Raw genomic sequence first — 14587 nt, forward strand, 5'->3', positions numbered from 1 at the left:
ATGACACATCGGTTTCTTTCCCCATGCTGGATTTATCAGCCTAACCTTTTTTGCTTGCCTTTTTCTAAGGAACTGATACGACTGCTCTCCATCCTGTGCCCTTCATAGGGGACACAGTGTATTCTCTGAGTTCTCGGTTATTCCCGGATCATACAGCTGAGTCACGTCTGCTGTCCTCACTACATGGTGTGTGTATGATAAGGGACTCTTGGAGGTGGAATTTGGACTGACATGAAGTGAACTCTAGGCTGGGCTGGAGAGACACAAATCCATGTCCTTGAACAGAGCAGCTAAAGAAGTTGTGCCTTTGTTCACTTTCCTTCTTCTCTGGAGTTGATTTAAGGCTGGGAGAGATAAAGGGATGCTGGAGGCCCAGAGAGGGCAGAGACAGCAGAGAAAAGAGGAAGCGGGTAAACTGTCATTCTCATGTCCCTCTCCCATTGTTCTCAATCTTTCCTTCTACCCTAAAATATTATTTAGCATTCCTCTTAGAATGATATTAATTCTTTCAGTACCGTAATCCACTTGCTTGGGATGAGGCCCTTTTTAGAACCTGTACAAACACAAAACAACCAAATCAGAGGAACCATCAGGCCACTGTAACACTGGATTCTCCTATGCATACCCATTTCAAACTAGAGAGAGACGGAGAAATCATGACTTTAAAGAGCAAGACATGACCTGCAACAGATCTGATTTCATATATATATATATACACAGACACACGCACACCCGGGGGCTTCCTGGGTGGCTCAAACAGTAAAGAATCTGTCTGCAATGCAGGAGACTTGGGTTTGATTCCTGGAATGGGAAGATCCCCTGGAGAAGGAAATAGCAACTATTCTTGCCTGGAAAATCCTATGGACAGAGGAGCCTGGCAGGCTACAGTATATATATATATATATATATATATATACATATACATATATACTCACAGACATTTCTTTTACCTTCAATGCTAATAGTGATCCTGAGAATTTTAGAACCTATATTACCCACGCTTACTTAATATGTTGATATTGAAGCGGGTGGTTCCTCCAGCTAGAATTTGAAAAGAGCAGAGAGCTATTTTCAAAGGGCTTTTTTTTTTTTTTTTTTGCCACACCACATGGCATGCAGAAATTTCCCTAACAGGGATCAAACCCATGCCCCCTGCACTGGAAGCATGGAGTCTTAACCACTGTACCACCCAGGAAGTCCTAAAAGGGAGACTTTTAAAAATAACTCAGGGTTTTTTCTTACCTGACTGTTGTGAGACCACAAGACATTTAGCTGATTCAGTCAAGAACCGCCAAACCAACCCTTGTCCTCGATGCCAGACCATTGAGAATACCATCTCCTGTCAAATCAGGGGATCCTCTCCACAAAGGTAGAAAGAAAGAAAAAATTTTTTTGAAAAACTACTAAACCACATTATAATGAGCATCACAAGAAATGCACCCAATAGACTGTGAAGACAGGATATCATTCAGTTTGGGCTGCCATAATAAAATACCATGGACTGCCAGGGAGGCTTGAATAATAGGAACATTTCCCAGTTCAAGGAGCTGTAAATCCAAGACCAAGATATTGGCAGTTTTGCTTTCTCATGAGGCCTCTCCTTGGCTTGCAGCTGTCCCTCACATCTCCAATTTAGGACACCAATCATATTGAATTAGAGATCCACCTTTATGACCTCATTTTAATATTAATTTACCTCCTTAAAAGCCCTGTCTCCAAATACAATCACATGAGGGCTAGGGCCTCAACATATGAATCTTGGGGCAGGGGGAATGACATAATTCAACCCATAACAATAAAAATGTTGCCTGTCATATAAGCAGGCAGATACAACTCATTACATATATGTCTTCAAGAACTTGTCCTCAATAAGGAGGACTTGACAGCACCATTTGCTACACAGTTCATCCTAAATTCAACTGGTAATTGGAATGACCATCCATGTGTCTTTATCCAAAAGGAAATAAAACTCGTATCTCCATGGCACCAGGTCGTTACAACATGTAGCCAGCCACTTTAGCTAAACTCCCTGAGGTAGAGGGAGATGGGGCACTACCTTCCTTAACGTTCACACTTCAAAAAGATGGCTTCAAAGGCCCAAGACAAACATTCTTAGGTTGCAACACTGCCAAAAGATTTTTTTAGCTGTTAAAAAACACTATGTATCTATACATCTCAAAAGGACAGAACAGGTATTCGCAAATTTTTTAAGAAACAGGGAGGACTTCCCTATTGGTCCAGGGGCTAAGATTCCACACTCCCAATGCAGGGGGTCCGGGTTCCTTCCTACTCAGGGTACTAGATTCCACACACTGCAACAAGGATCCTGCAAGCCAAAACTAAGACTGGCACAGACAAAAAAAAAAAAAAAGAATAAACAGTTTCAGAAAGAGGAGTAAACATCTTTTCCTTTTTTGCACAGGGGAATTTTTTTTTTTTTCTAATTTAGCATTCATCTTCCATTACACGCGTCACATGTCCCAGAGCCTATGAGGCCGGAGAACCTGGGTTATAACCGACTTGGATGGTGAAAGTCACTCAGTCGTGTCCGACTCTTTGCGACCCCGTGTACTAAGTCTCCAAGTCAGAATACTGAATGGACAGCCGTTCATTTTTCCAGGGGATCCGCCCAAGCCAGGGATCGAACGCAGGTCTCCCGCACTACGGGGCGGATTCTTTACCAACTGAGCTAATAGGGAAGCCGGGATGAGAAAGGGCAACATTATTCACTAGAGGAAAGGTCTACATCAGGATGGTGATTCCAGGTCTTACAATGGCAGTCTCCTGTTTCTTCCTGGTCAGTCAGGAGACTCTCTATACAGCATTTATGAAAAACCTTAGCAAATGGCCAGGGTCTTGCCTGGTCTTCTGAGTCCATCAGCAACACAAGTCCCCTGTTTTGGAAGGGACTCATAAACAGGCCTTTGTTGTCGTCACATGGCTACATCTTGAGAGTGGGGATAATGCTGTCCCAGCCCCTTCCGAAAACCTCGAATTTGTCCATGGCTGTATATTATATAGTCTCTACCCGCCAACCCTCCAGGACAAGCAAATGATTTGCAGCTTACAGAACGCGCTCCCATCCAACGAGTTCTTCCAAACCTCACAACCATAGTTATTAACACCTGCAACACGAGATTAGAACCTGTTCACGATCCGTCCTGTCCAGAGAAGCCAAGCCCACTACTACAGAACCTCATCACCTTCACTCACTGCTAAGCCTTCTTTGCACAGACACGGAACTTGCCATTTTCACCTCAGTTCAGTTCAGTCGCTCAGTCGTGTCCGACTCTCCGCGACCCCATGAATCACAGCACGCCAGGCCTCCCCGTCCATCACCAACTCCCAGAGTTCACTCAAACTCATGTCCACAGAGTCGGTGATGCCATCCAGCCATCTCATTCTCTGTCGTCCCCTTCTCCTCCTGCCCCCAACCTTTCCTAGCATCAGAGTCTTTTCCAGTGAGTCAACTCGTCGCATGAGGTGGCCAAAGTATTGCAGTTTCAGCTTTAGCATCAGTCCTTCCAATGAACACCCAGGATTGAACACCTCTAGAATGGACTGGTTGGATCTCCTTGCAGTCCAAGGGACTCTCAAGAGTCTTCTCCAACACCACAGTTCAAAAGCATCAATTCTTCGGCGATCAGCTTTCTTCACAGTCCAACTCTCACATCCATACATGACCACGGGAAAAACCATAGCTTTGACTAGACGGACCTTGGTTGGCAAAGTAATGTCTCTGCTTTTTAATATGCTATCTAGGTTGGTCATAACTTTCCTTCCAAAGAGTAAGCGTCTCTTAATTTCATGGCTGCAATCAGCATCTGCAGTGATTTTGGAGCCCCCAAAAAGTAAAAGTCTGACACCGTTTCCACTGTTTTTCATTTCCCATGAAGTGATAGGATCAGATGCCATGATCTTTGTTTTCTGAATGCTGAGCTTCAAGCCAACCTTTTCACTCTCTTCTTTTTCAGTTTCCATCAAGAGGCTTTTGAGTTCTTCTTCACTTTCTGCTATAAAAGTAGTGTCATATTTATCCCAGTTTCTGCTTTTTCCAGTCTAGTGTTCCTCATAATGTACTCTGCACATAAACTATATAAGCAAGGAGATAACATACAGCCCTGACGTATCCCCTTTTTTATAAAACCTGTTACTATAACAGAACTTAAGAAAATCGTCAACAAACAAGAGAAGGATATTCAGTAAAACTACTAAAGACAAACAATAACAGGTAAATAAAACACTCTTTTCTTTGAAACACTAGACACCAGGGGAAAGCGCGAACGCAGTCCCCCACTACCACAAATTATGCAGTCGAGTTTCCCACATTTGGGGAAATCGCAGGGGTCAGCACATCCGGAGTGCAATGGATAAGCCTCGCCCTGGGAAAACCACCTTCGTGATCATGGTATCTCCCCTGCCAGGTAAGTATGAGTTCCCGTCCGCCCAACGCCCAGCACCCTCGGGCTCGCCCCACTCTGCACGCACGGTCACTTCCCTCGCGCCACCTCCGCACACTCAGCCCCTGCTCGTCCCTCGGCCCGGCCTCGCCCACCCGGCGAACAACCTCAGGGACCTCCGCGTGTCCATACGCGGGACACCGAGGCCCGGGAGGGGCGGGACCAGCAGCCTCCGCGCGCCTCTCATCTACATACGCCACGCCCCTGGCGGGATGTCCCGGATGTCCTGTTCTTCCACGCGGGGGCGCGGCACCTGCTAACCCCACCCGAGACTCTCGGTGTCTCCTGAGAGGAGCGCGTGGGCGAGTGGCGGCCTGTCAGGGGGAACCTGGGAAGACGCGAGCTCGCGGTGCCCCGCAGTTGAGGGGGTGGGTCGGGGCTCGGGTCTGGTCTCACCTTCCTTTCAGCAAGAAGAAAAGAGCAGCCCATTTTGGCCCTCGCCTGTCTGAGCTCATCTTCTAGTCATGGAAAGCTCGGGAAAGACCTAGTTACCGGTTGACATTAAGCGCTAAAGCCGCCTTAATAGGAAAGCGTGGTAATAATGTTTCTTCACGGTGTCTCTCTCAATAAAAGTGACGAAAGTGCTTCGGGATATGTAGCCTATCCTAGTGATGCTGGAAGGAAAGCCCGGGGTGCTGTTGCAGGGCGAAAACCAGGTGAGAGCGCGAGCGGTCGCCTCCACCGCACCAGGCGGGGTTCCCGGAGCGCGGTGCTCGGGGTCGGGAGCCCTGCCCTTGGGCCTCGCCCCCGCTCCTTCCCCCGCGCCGCTGCCCCAGCGCGCACACTGGGCGGCCCCCCAGGTGTCCTCTGGCCCTTTCCGATCTGACGCGGTCAGAGAGAAACACAGCAGACCGTGGAGAAAGTGGTGAAAGCAGACTTTATTCAGTGACTCCCGACAGCAAGGGAAAGAGCTGACCGAGCTCCATTCCGAAATGGGCGAGGGGATCGGAGCGTTTTAAAGGGAGGAGGAGAGGGAAGGGGCTCAGAAGAGGCAGCAGTGGAAAACCACAGAGTTGGTCAGTAGAGAGGCAGGCCAGCCGTGTTTGTCAGCGGGCAGTTACTCAAGTTAGGATGGGTCCGCGCACAGAACGTGGGAGACGGAGGCCCTATCCTTCTTGCTTACACGTCAAAGGAATGGCTCCCACTCTTTGAGAGAGACCCTCTGGACTGTAAGAGAACTATCTTCACCATCGCAAGCCCTTTTAAATGAATGCTCTAACAAAGGGCAGTGAGGCGACCTTCCTGTCGGTTCAGTGGTTAAGACTCTGAGCGCCCAGTGCCGGGGGGTACCGGTTACCCTGGCCAGGGAACTAAAAATGCAGCATAGAGCGGACAAAGAAAGAAAGAAAAAGGATGACAGGGCCTGTGTCCTGGTGTTGGACTTTCTCAGACAGGATTTTTTTAAATTATTTTAAATTGAAATATAGTTGTTTACAACGTTGTGTTAGTTTCAGATGTAAGGCAAAATGTGTTAGACGTCATAGTTTAGTTAGAGAAAGGGGTGTGGAGGTGGGAGAAAAGTGACAATAGACGCCGTAGGCAAATTAATTAGTATGTTAGATGTTAACAGCTATGAAAAAAAAAATGAGGAAGGAAAGATGGGAAATTGCTATAAGGAGGCAGGTTGCTGTGTTGATTTCGAAGGTTAGGGGAGGCTCCTGGGGAAGGTGACAATGTGAGCAGACTGGAGGGAGTAGGGGACTGACTCGTCATGGGCCTGTCTGGGAAGAGCATCCCTAGCGAAAGGTCAGCTAGAGCAGTGTCTGGAGAATAGCAAGAAGGTCCTGAGTACAGAACAAAATTTATGAGTGGTACCGAAACTGAGAGAGGTGACTGCGTGGGGACAAGAACTGAGGGTCGTGTAGACCTTTGTAAGGGTTCAAGTCTGAGTGAACCAGAAGTTTCCAGAAGAGAAGCGGCTTCATCTAAACCCTCCACACCCCACCCCCACCCCTCTTCTCCACTCCCCTAGCAAAGCAGAGAGAATCACTCTGGCCGTAAAGGTGGCAGAGCGAAAGCAGGGAGATCCATAGGAGACCCGCGGAATGCAGGCAAGATGATGCTGGCTTTGAAGGGTGGCACAACGTGCCACACCAAAAAATACCATTTTGACCAAAGGAGCATTATGGCACTTACAGAGCACCAGGTGGCTGGCTAGGCGGTTGGCAGCCGGCTCCCCGGTGCCCCTCTCCTCGGCCCGGCCTCCCGCACCCCACGCGCGCATCCATTTCCCAACGCCTCTCCCCTAGCCCTCTTCCCGGCTTTCAGGCCGCGGTCCCCACTTGTAGAAAGACGGACGGCGGAGAGGAAACGAGGCATCTTGAAACTCGCCGCCCCGATGCCGGCCGACACGAAGGCCGGGCCGCAGCCACCCCGCAGGATTGCCGGGTCCTCGCACCCGCACCCAGCGCCTTGGCGGCGAGCGCACCGATCTCTTCAACAGGGTTTTCAGACCAGTCCGGACGGTCTCACCTCGGGCGTCTCAATGTGTTGTTGCGGCATTTCCGGGAAAAGTACGGTCCCCGGCCGCTTGGTGGCGCGCACCCTTCGATAGCTCAGCTGGTAGAGCGGAGGACTGTAGGTCCCACACGTGTGGTCATCCTTAGGTCGCTGGTTCGATTCCGGCTCGAAGGAGGTGCTGGTAGCTTTTGCTCCCCAGTGAAAGGCACCCTGCTCCCGGCGCACCTGCCCCACCCGACACCCTGCGGCAGCGCAGCGTCCTTCCTTCTTGGCCAGAGGCGGGAAAGCCTTTCGGGGACACCCGCACAGCCCCGCCTGGCCGAGGCCTGGGGACTCGCCTGCGCCGTCTCCTGCCCGCAGGCTGCACACAGGCCCACAGCGCGGTGGCCTCCGCCGTGGGCCGCGCCCTCTCCGCTTTTATTCGCTTTCCCACTTCCGCCCGGGACCCCGTTCTATGCGCCCACCAAACAGCAGCTGCGCTCCAAAAGCCCTGGAACGAGGCCGACAAGCACCCAGGCCATCACAGAGCCAGGGACAGCGGGGCACCCTTCCTGAAACCCCCTCAATGCCGCTCAGCCCCCAGCTCCGCCCCCAAAGAAAGGTCACAGTCTCGGTTTCTCCCAGTCACGGCCTTTCAACCTCCCAACCTCTATCTCTCCTCCCTGTCTTTCATATGGTGTCTGCAGGTGCAGACCTGGGGAGACGGAAGACCTTCCCAGTCATTTCTCGGGGCAGAGCTGCCACCCCATCTTCCGAACCACTGCCAACCCTGCACCTATGTAGAAGTAGACGCTCGCGGGAGCAAAAGTCAGCAGGGCTCTCAGTGGGCCTGACAGTGCTGATGAGAAAATCCGTGGCTGCTTCAGGTGTCTTGTCCGTCTGAGGACACGGAGGTGGCCCGCCCCCGGGGAAGCCTCAGCTTTCATAGGCCGTTGCACCTATCCATGTAGCCGCTGGAAGGTTCAAGTTCCTGTGGAAAGAACAAGGATTGCCCCCACTCTGTAGAAGGGTGGGAAAAGCGCCCCCACCATTCTGCTACATCTGATGGAGAAGAGAGTTCAGTTCAGTTCAGTCGCTCAGTCACCTCCGACTCTTCCCGACCCCATGAACCGCAGAACGCCAGGCCTCCCTGTCCATCACCAACTCCCAGAGTCCACCCAAACCCATGTCCATCCAGTCGATGATGCCATCCAACCATCTCATCCTCTGTCGTCCCCTTCTTGTCCTGCCTTCAATCTTTCCCAGCATCAGGGTCTTTTCCAATGAGTCAGCTCTTCGCATCAGGTGGCCAAGGAGAGATGACAGCAAAAGTACAGACAAGAGCTCAGAGAGCCCTGAGTTGGGAGCAACGGGGGCTGATGGCAGGGAGAAGGGTGGAGGATAGGATGGGGGGCAGCTGCGGAGATGTCAGCGTGAGGGGCACATAAATTCACCTAGTTGCACAGACTACTAGCCTGTGGGTTCTGACCAGGTGGCTAACTTTAGTGCTGGGTCCTTAAGGCTAAATTGGGAGAAAGAAGAGGATGAAGTGGAGGGAGCACCCAGAAGGAACTGGGCTGGGCTGTTATCAAGAAGGAGCAGCTTCACTTTGGGGACAGACTGTTTGGGTGTGGGTACAGAGAACAGCAGGGAGTGGTACTTTCTCCCTCCCTTCCTGTGGGAGGGAAACTCCAGAGACTCTGCTTACAGTTGGAGTCCATCTCAGGGGACTCTGGGCAGAACGCCGATGGCAGTGCGGCTCTCTGAAACCTCAGGGGCCCGGGGCTGCTGTCCCCGACCCCTGAGGCCACAAGCCCTTTTTTGGTTCTGATTCTGACTGAAGGCGGGAGGAGAAGGGGAAGACAGAAGATGAGATGGTTGGATGGCATCACCGGCTCAATGGACAAGAGTTTGAGTAGGCTCCAGGAGTTGGTGATAGGGAAGCCTGGCGTGCTGCAGTCCATGGAGTTGCAAAGAGTCTGTCACTACTGAGCGCCTGAACTGAACTGCACTGCCTCTCAAACTGGAGACTGTTTCTGCTTTGTCTTTCTCTCCTGGCAAACTCCTGTGGTCACCCAGCCCTTCTCGTCATCCCACTGCTAACTAACATGCGCCGACCTGGAGTCTTTGGAGTCTCCCTGGGTTAGAGGGCTGTGCCACGGCAGTCTGACCGGTGCCTTTCCAGAAGGGTCTGTTGCTCTGCGGCCGAGACCCCAGCCTCGAATGATACCATCTGTAAAGACCAGCTGCTGCTGCTGCTAAGTCACTTCAGTTGTGTCCAACTCTGTGCGACCCCATAGACGGCAGCCCACCAGCCTCCCCCGTCCCTGGGGTTCTCCAGGCAAGAACACTGGAGTGGGTTGCCATTTCCTTCTCCAATGCATGAAAGTGAAAGTGAAGTTGTCTTTGCGACCCCATGGATTGCAGCCTACCAGGCTCCTCCATCCATGGGATTTTCCAGGCAAGAGTGGGGTTCCATTGCCTTCTCCAAAAGACCAGCAGATGGGGCCAAAACAAAGAACCTTAGGCCTTCGTTGGATCTGTTCCCGAAGGATTTGGAGGCATGCAATCCTTGGGGACCTGCGTTTGGGGAAGTGGGAAGGGACGTGGGTTTTGGTGACCACATGGCCAACTATTCTGGTCTGGGTGTCACAGAGACTGGCAGGGGCGCTCTGAGGCACTGTCCCCCAACCTCAAAGGGGTAGAGGTGCCCACTGCCTGGTCAGGGAATGGTAACACACCGGGCTGAGGGAAGGCCACTTCACTGTGGCTTGCTGTGCCTCTGGAGGACTTTTGCTGGATGGGCTAGCAATCTTGGGTGGCGGGCACACACCCAGTGGAATCTGAAATGTTTGTAGAGTCCAACCTGGACACCCGTGCCCTCTGCCCTTCCCTCTGGACTCCAGCTCCCTCTCCAGGAAGTCCACAGAACCTTGATCTCTTCCAGGAAGCAGCCAGTTATGCCCAGGAATCGGGGTAGGTGGGCGAAGGAGGGTAGCTGAGGCTGGATACCTACAGATCTGGTTAAGCCTAGATGTGCTCATTGCTCTGAGCCTGATAGCCTTCTCCATCACTCCACAGGAAGCCTCGCTGCGATCCAAAGTCATGGTGGGCAGGAGGGCGGAGGGGCACATCAGCTTCCGCGGGAGGTGATTCTCTTCTTTGAGGAAAATGCAAGCCTGGAAAAGTGAAGAAATGTACAGTGACTGATTTGGGGGCACATCAAGCACACAGCAGACAGTTTCAAAGGATTCCCACTGCCAAATCAAGGCAATAATAATAATGGAATACAATCCATTGAGTAAAATAGGTAGAGAACTTCAAAGCAGTGACACACCACTATTCATCAACAAGAGGAACCATATTTTAGTCTCTAAATATCATTCTCCAGCAAAGGGAACCATGGCCAATAAAAGGAACCACTTAGCCACTTTGGGGGTTTTTATCTTCCTTTAGGGATTTCTCCTATACATGTGAAAAATCTGTTGCTTTTGTTTTTGGACTTCACAGCTTTCAGGATCTTAGTTCTTTGACCAGGAATTGATGTCTTGCCCCATCAATGAAAGCCTGGAGTGAAATCCTAAACATGTCAGTAAATTCCCTCCACATTCCTTTTTAAATTTTTTATATATTAAACTAGTTGATTTACAATGAAGACTGACCTCTTCCAGTCCTATGGCCACTACAGAGTTTTCCACATTTGCTATGCCAGCACGTTCACAGCATCTTTTAGGATTTGAAATAGCTCGACTGAAATTCCATCACCTCCACTAACTTTGCTGGTAGTGAAGGTTCCTAAGGTCCACCCACTTGACTTCGCATTCCCGGATGTCTGGCTCTAATTGAGTGATCGCTGGTGCTGCTGCTAAGTCGCTTCAGTCCTGTCCGACTGCGTGCGACCCCATAGTTGGCAGCCCACCAGACTCCCCCGTCCCTGCGAGTCGCCTTGTTGCCATTGCGTTCTCCGAGTTGAGTGATCACACCATCTTGATTATTTGGGTCGGGCAGATCTGTTCCGTAAACACCTATTCAGTTCAGGTCAGTTCAGTCGCTCAGACGTGTCCGACTCTTTGCGACCCCATGAAGCGCAGCACGCCAGGCCTCCCTGTCCATCACCAACTCCCGAAGTTCACTCACACTCACGTCCATTGAGTCGGTGATGCCATCCAGCTATCTCATTCTCTGTCGTCCCCTTCTCCTCCAGCCCCCAATCCCTCCCAGCATCAGAGTCTTTTCCAGTGAGTCAACTCGTCGCATGAGGTAGCCAAAGTATTGGAGTTTCAGCTTTAGCATCAGTCCTTCCAATAAACACCCAGGACTGATCTCCTTTAGAATGGACTGGTTGGATCTCCTTGCAGTCCAAGGGACCCTCAAGAGTCTTCTCCAGCACCACAGGTCAAAAGCATCAATTCTTCGGCGACCAGCTTACTTCACAGTCCAGCTCTCACATCCATACATGACCAATGGAAAAACCATAGCCTTGACTAGACGGACCTTGGTTGGCAAAGTAATGTCTCTGCTTTTTAACATGCTGTCTAGGTTGGTCATAACTTTCCTTCCAAGGAGTAAGCGTCTTTTAATTTGATGACTGCAATCAACATCCTCAGTGATTTTGGAGCCCAAAAAACAATCTGACACTATTTCCCTATCTATTTGCCATTAAGTGATGGGACCAGATGCCATGACCTTTGTTTTTTGAATGTTGAGCTTCAAGCCAGCCTTTTCACTCTGCTCTCACTTTCATCAAGAGGCTTGATTAGTTCCTCTTCACTTTCTGCCATAAGGGTGGTGTCATCTGCATATCTGAGATGATTGCTATTTCTCCCGGCCATCTTGATTCCAGCTTGTGCTTCTTCCAGCCCAGCGTTCCTCATGATGTACTTTGCATATAAGTTAAATAAGCAGGGTGACAGTACACAACCTTGACGTACTCCTTTCTTTACTTGGAATCTGTGTGTCATTTCATGTGCAGTTCTAACTGTTGCTTCCCAATTTGCAAATTCACAGAGACTCTTTCCGCGTTCGTAAGAAATACCCAGTACAGCCGGAAACCAAGACTCAAAATACCTCGCAGGTTAACAACTGAAGGGTACCAATGGGCCGCAAGATACTCTTCCACGTATATGGTCAATACAGTAGAAAACCACCCCAGTAACCAAGCGAAAGAAAAACAAGCCCAGCAACTCTAAGATCCCTTTGACAGCAGCTGCACACCACAGACCTACTTAGTTTCACTATTCTTGGTAGACCACGATAATCAGGGGAAAGCGCGAACGCAGTCCCCCACTACCACAAATTATGCAGTCGAGTTTCCCACATTTGGGGAAATCGCAGGGGTCAGCACATCCGGAGTGCAATGGATAAGCCTCGCCCTGGGAAAACCACCTTCGTGATCATGGTATCTCCCCTGCCAGGTAAGTATGAGTTCCCGTCCGCCCAACGCCCAGCACCCTCGGGCTCGCCCCACTCTGCACGCACGGTCACTTCCCTCGCGCCACCTCCGCACACTCAGCCCCTGCTCGTCCCTCGGCCCGGCCTCGCCCACCCGGCGAACAACCTCAGGGACCTCCGCGTGTCCACACGCGGGACACCGAGGCCCGGGAGGGGCGGGACCAGCAGCCTCCGCGCGCCGCTCATCTACATACGCCACGCCCCCATGCCGGTTGTGTCACCAACCAATCCCCAACCTAGACAAGTTGCCTTGAGGTTTCTGGGCCCCAGGGTCTGGGCGCGCAGCCAGAAGACGCGACCTGGAGGGGGAGCCCGGGAAAACGGGAGTTATGGGCGGCCTAACTCACATAACTCACAGCCAGACCGAACTCATCCCCACTGGGCATGGTTATTATGAGGACCTTTCCCTCCCCTCGACCCCCATTAAATGTTTAAGTAATAAGATTTTCGCAGTCAATTTAAAAGCGATCGCTTTATTCGTAGTGTCTTCCTGAGTTAGCATCTCCATCAACTACTTCAACACATATCTGCTTCAAGATACATAACTAAACCAAGTGAAATTAAAAGGGAAAAAAAAGTCAAGATTCTAACCTTGAAGAAAGTAAACCAGGGCAAGGTACAAACTTCTTCCACTTTGCAAAGAGTACAGTGCTTGAGTCAAATATATAATACTGCCAAATACAAAGTTTTAAATTTTATTTTGGCCGTGCCCTGCGATCTGCAGAATCTGTTTCCTCATAATAACCATGCCCAGTGGGGATGAGTTCGGTCTGGCTGTGAAAACAAAATCGGAAGGTGAGACTAGAATGGAACCGCGACTCACACCCTCACTCTCAAATGCGGGGTTCCGGCCGCCCATAACTCCCGTTTTCCCGGGCTCCCCCTCCAGGTCGCGTCTTCTGGCTGCGCGCCCAGACCCTGGAGCCCAGAAACCTCAAGGCAACTTGTCTAGGTTGGGGATTGGTTGGTGACACAACCGGCATGGGGGCGTGGCGTATGTAGATGAGCGGCGCGCGGAGGCTGCTGGTCCCGCCCCTCCCGGGCCTCGGTGTCCCGCGTGTGGACACGCGGAGGTCCCTGAGGTTGTTCGCCGGGTGGGCGAGGCCGGGCCGAGGGACGAGCAGGGGCTGAGTGTGCGGAGGTGGCGCGAGGGAAGTGACCGTGCGTGCAGAGTGGGGCGAGCCCGAGGGTGCTGGGCGTTGGGCGGACGGGAACTCATACTTACCTGGCAGGGGAGATACCATGATCACGAAGGTGGTTTTCCCAGGGCGAGGCTTATCCATTGCACTCCGGATGTGCTGACCCCTGCGATTTCCCCAAATGTGGGAAACTCGACTGCATAATTTGTGGTAGTGGGGGACTGCGTTCGCGCTTTCCCCTGATTATCGTGGTCTACCAAGAATAGTGAAACTAAGTAGGTCTGTGGTGTGCAGCTGCTGTCAAAGGGATCTTAGAGTTGCTGGGCTTGTTTTTCTTTCGCTTGGTTACTGGGGTGGTTTTCTACCGTATTGACCATATACGTGGAAGAGTATCTTGCGGCCCATTGGTACCCTTCAGTTGTTAACCTGCGAGGTATTTTGAGTCTTGGTTTCCGGCTGTACTGGGTATTTCTTACGAACGCGGAAAGAGTCTCTGTGAATTTGCAAATTGGGAAGCAACAGTTAGAACTGGACATAGAACGACAGAGTGGTATAGTCAGTTTTCATTCCAATCCCAAAGAAAGGCAATGCCAAAAAATGCTCAAACTATTGCACAAGTACACTCACCTCAAAGGCTAGGAAAGTAATGCTCAAAATTCTCCGAACCAGCCTTCAGCAGTACGTGAACCCTGAACTTCCAGCTGTTCAAGCTGGATTTAGAAAAGGCAGAGGAAGCGGAGATCAGATTGCCAACATCCGTTGGACCATCAGAAAAAGCAAGAGAGTTCCAGGAAAAACATCTACTTCTGCTTTACTGACTATGCCAAAGCCTTTGACTGTGTGGATCACAACGAACTCTGGAAAATTCTTAAAGACATGGGAATACCAGACCACCTGACCTACCTCTTGGAGAAATCCATATGCAGGTTAGGAAGCAACAGTTAGAACTGGACATGGAACAACAGACTGGTTCCAAATCGGGAAAGGAATAGAGAAATATCAATAACCTCAGATATGCAGATGACACCACCCTTATGGCAGAAAGTGAATAGGAACTAAAGAGCCTCTTGATGAAAGTGGAAGAGGAGAGAAAATGTT

The 14587-nt window shown here is 50.8% G+C and overlaps 1 long non-coding RNA gene and 4 other non-coding genes across 5 annotated transcripts; 2 read left to right on the forward strand and 3 right to left on the reverse strand.

The window, feature by feature from the left end:
* Positions 1-4268: 4268 nt before the first annotated feature.
* Positions 4269-4432, reverse strand: LOC129550786 (U1 spliceosomal RNA). Its single transcript, XR_008684921.2, has one exon. It is a non-coding gene; the product is annotated as a U1 spliceosomal RNA (small nuclear RNA).
* Positions 4433-5276: 844 nt separating this feature from the next.
* On the reverse strand, positions 5277-12501 carry LOC129550509 (uncharacterized). The gene is made up of 3 exons (XR_008684845.2): positions 12378-12501; positions 9916-10078; positions 5277-7890 (listed from the first exon to the last, which is right to left on the reverse strand). It is a non-coding gene; the product is annotated as an uncharacterized LOC129550509 (long non-coding RNA).
* TRNAY-GUA (transfer RNA tyrosine (anticodon GUA)) lies at positions 7005-7094 on the forward strand. Its single transcript is given in 2 exon segments — positions 7005-7041; positions 7059-7094. It is a non-coding gene; the product is annotated as a tRNA-Tyr (tRNA).
* On the reverse strand, positions 12158-12321 carry LOC129550763 (U1 spliceosomal RNA). Its single transcript, XR_008684902.1, has one exon. It is a non-coding gene; the product is annotated as a U1 spliceosomal RNA (small nuclear RNA).
* Positions 12502-13567: 1066 nt separating the features above from the next.
* LOC129550751 (U1 spliceosomal RNA) lies at positions 13568-13731 on the forward strand. The gene has a single exon (XR_008684891.1). It is a non-coding gene; the product is annotated as a U1 spliceosomal RNA (small nuclear RNA).
* Positions 13732-14587: the final 856 nt, after the last annotated feature.

The sequence above is a fragment of the Moschus berezovskii genome, chromosome 21 (genome assembly GCF_049115385.1).
Source record: "Moschus berezovskii isolate FMDL1 chromosome 21, NW_MosBer_1.0, whole genome shotgun sequence".
Lineage (NCBI taxonomy): Eukaryota > Metazoa > Chordata > Mammalia > Artiodactyla > Moschidae > Moschus > Moschus berezovskii.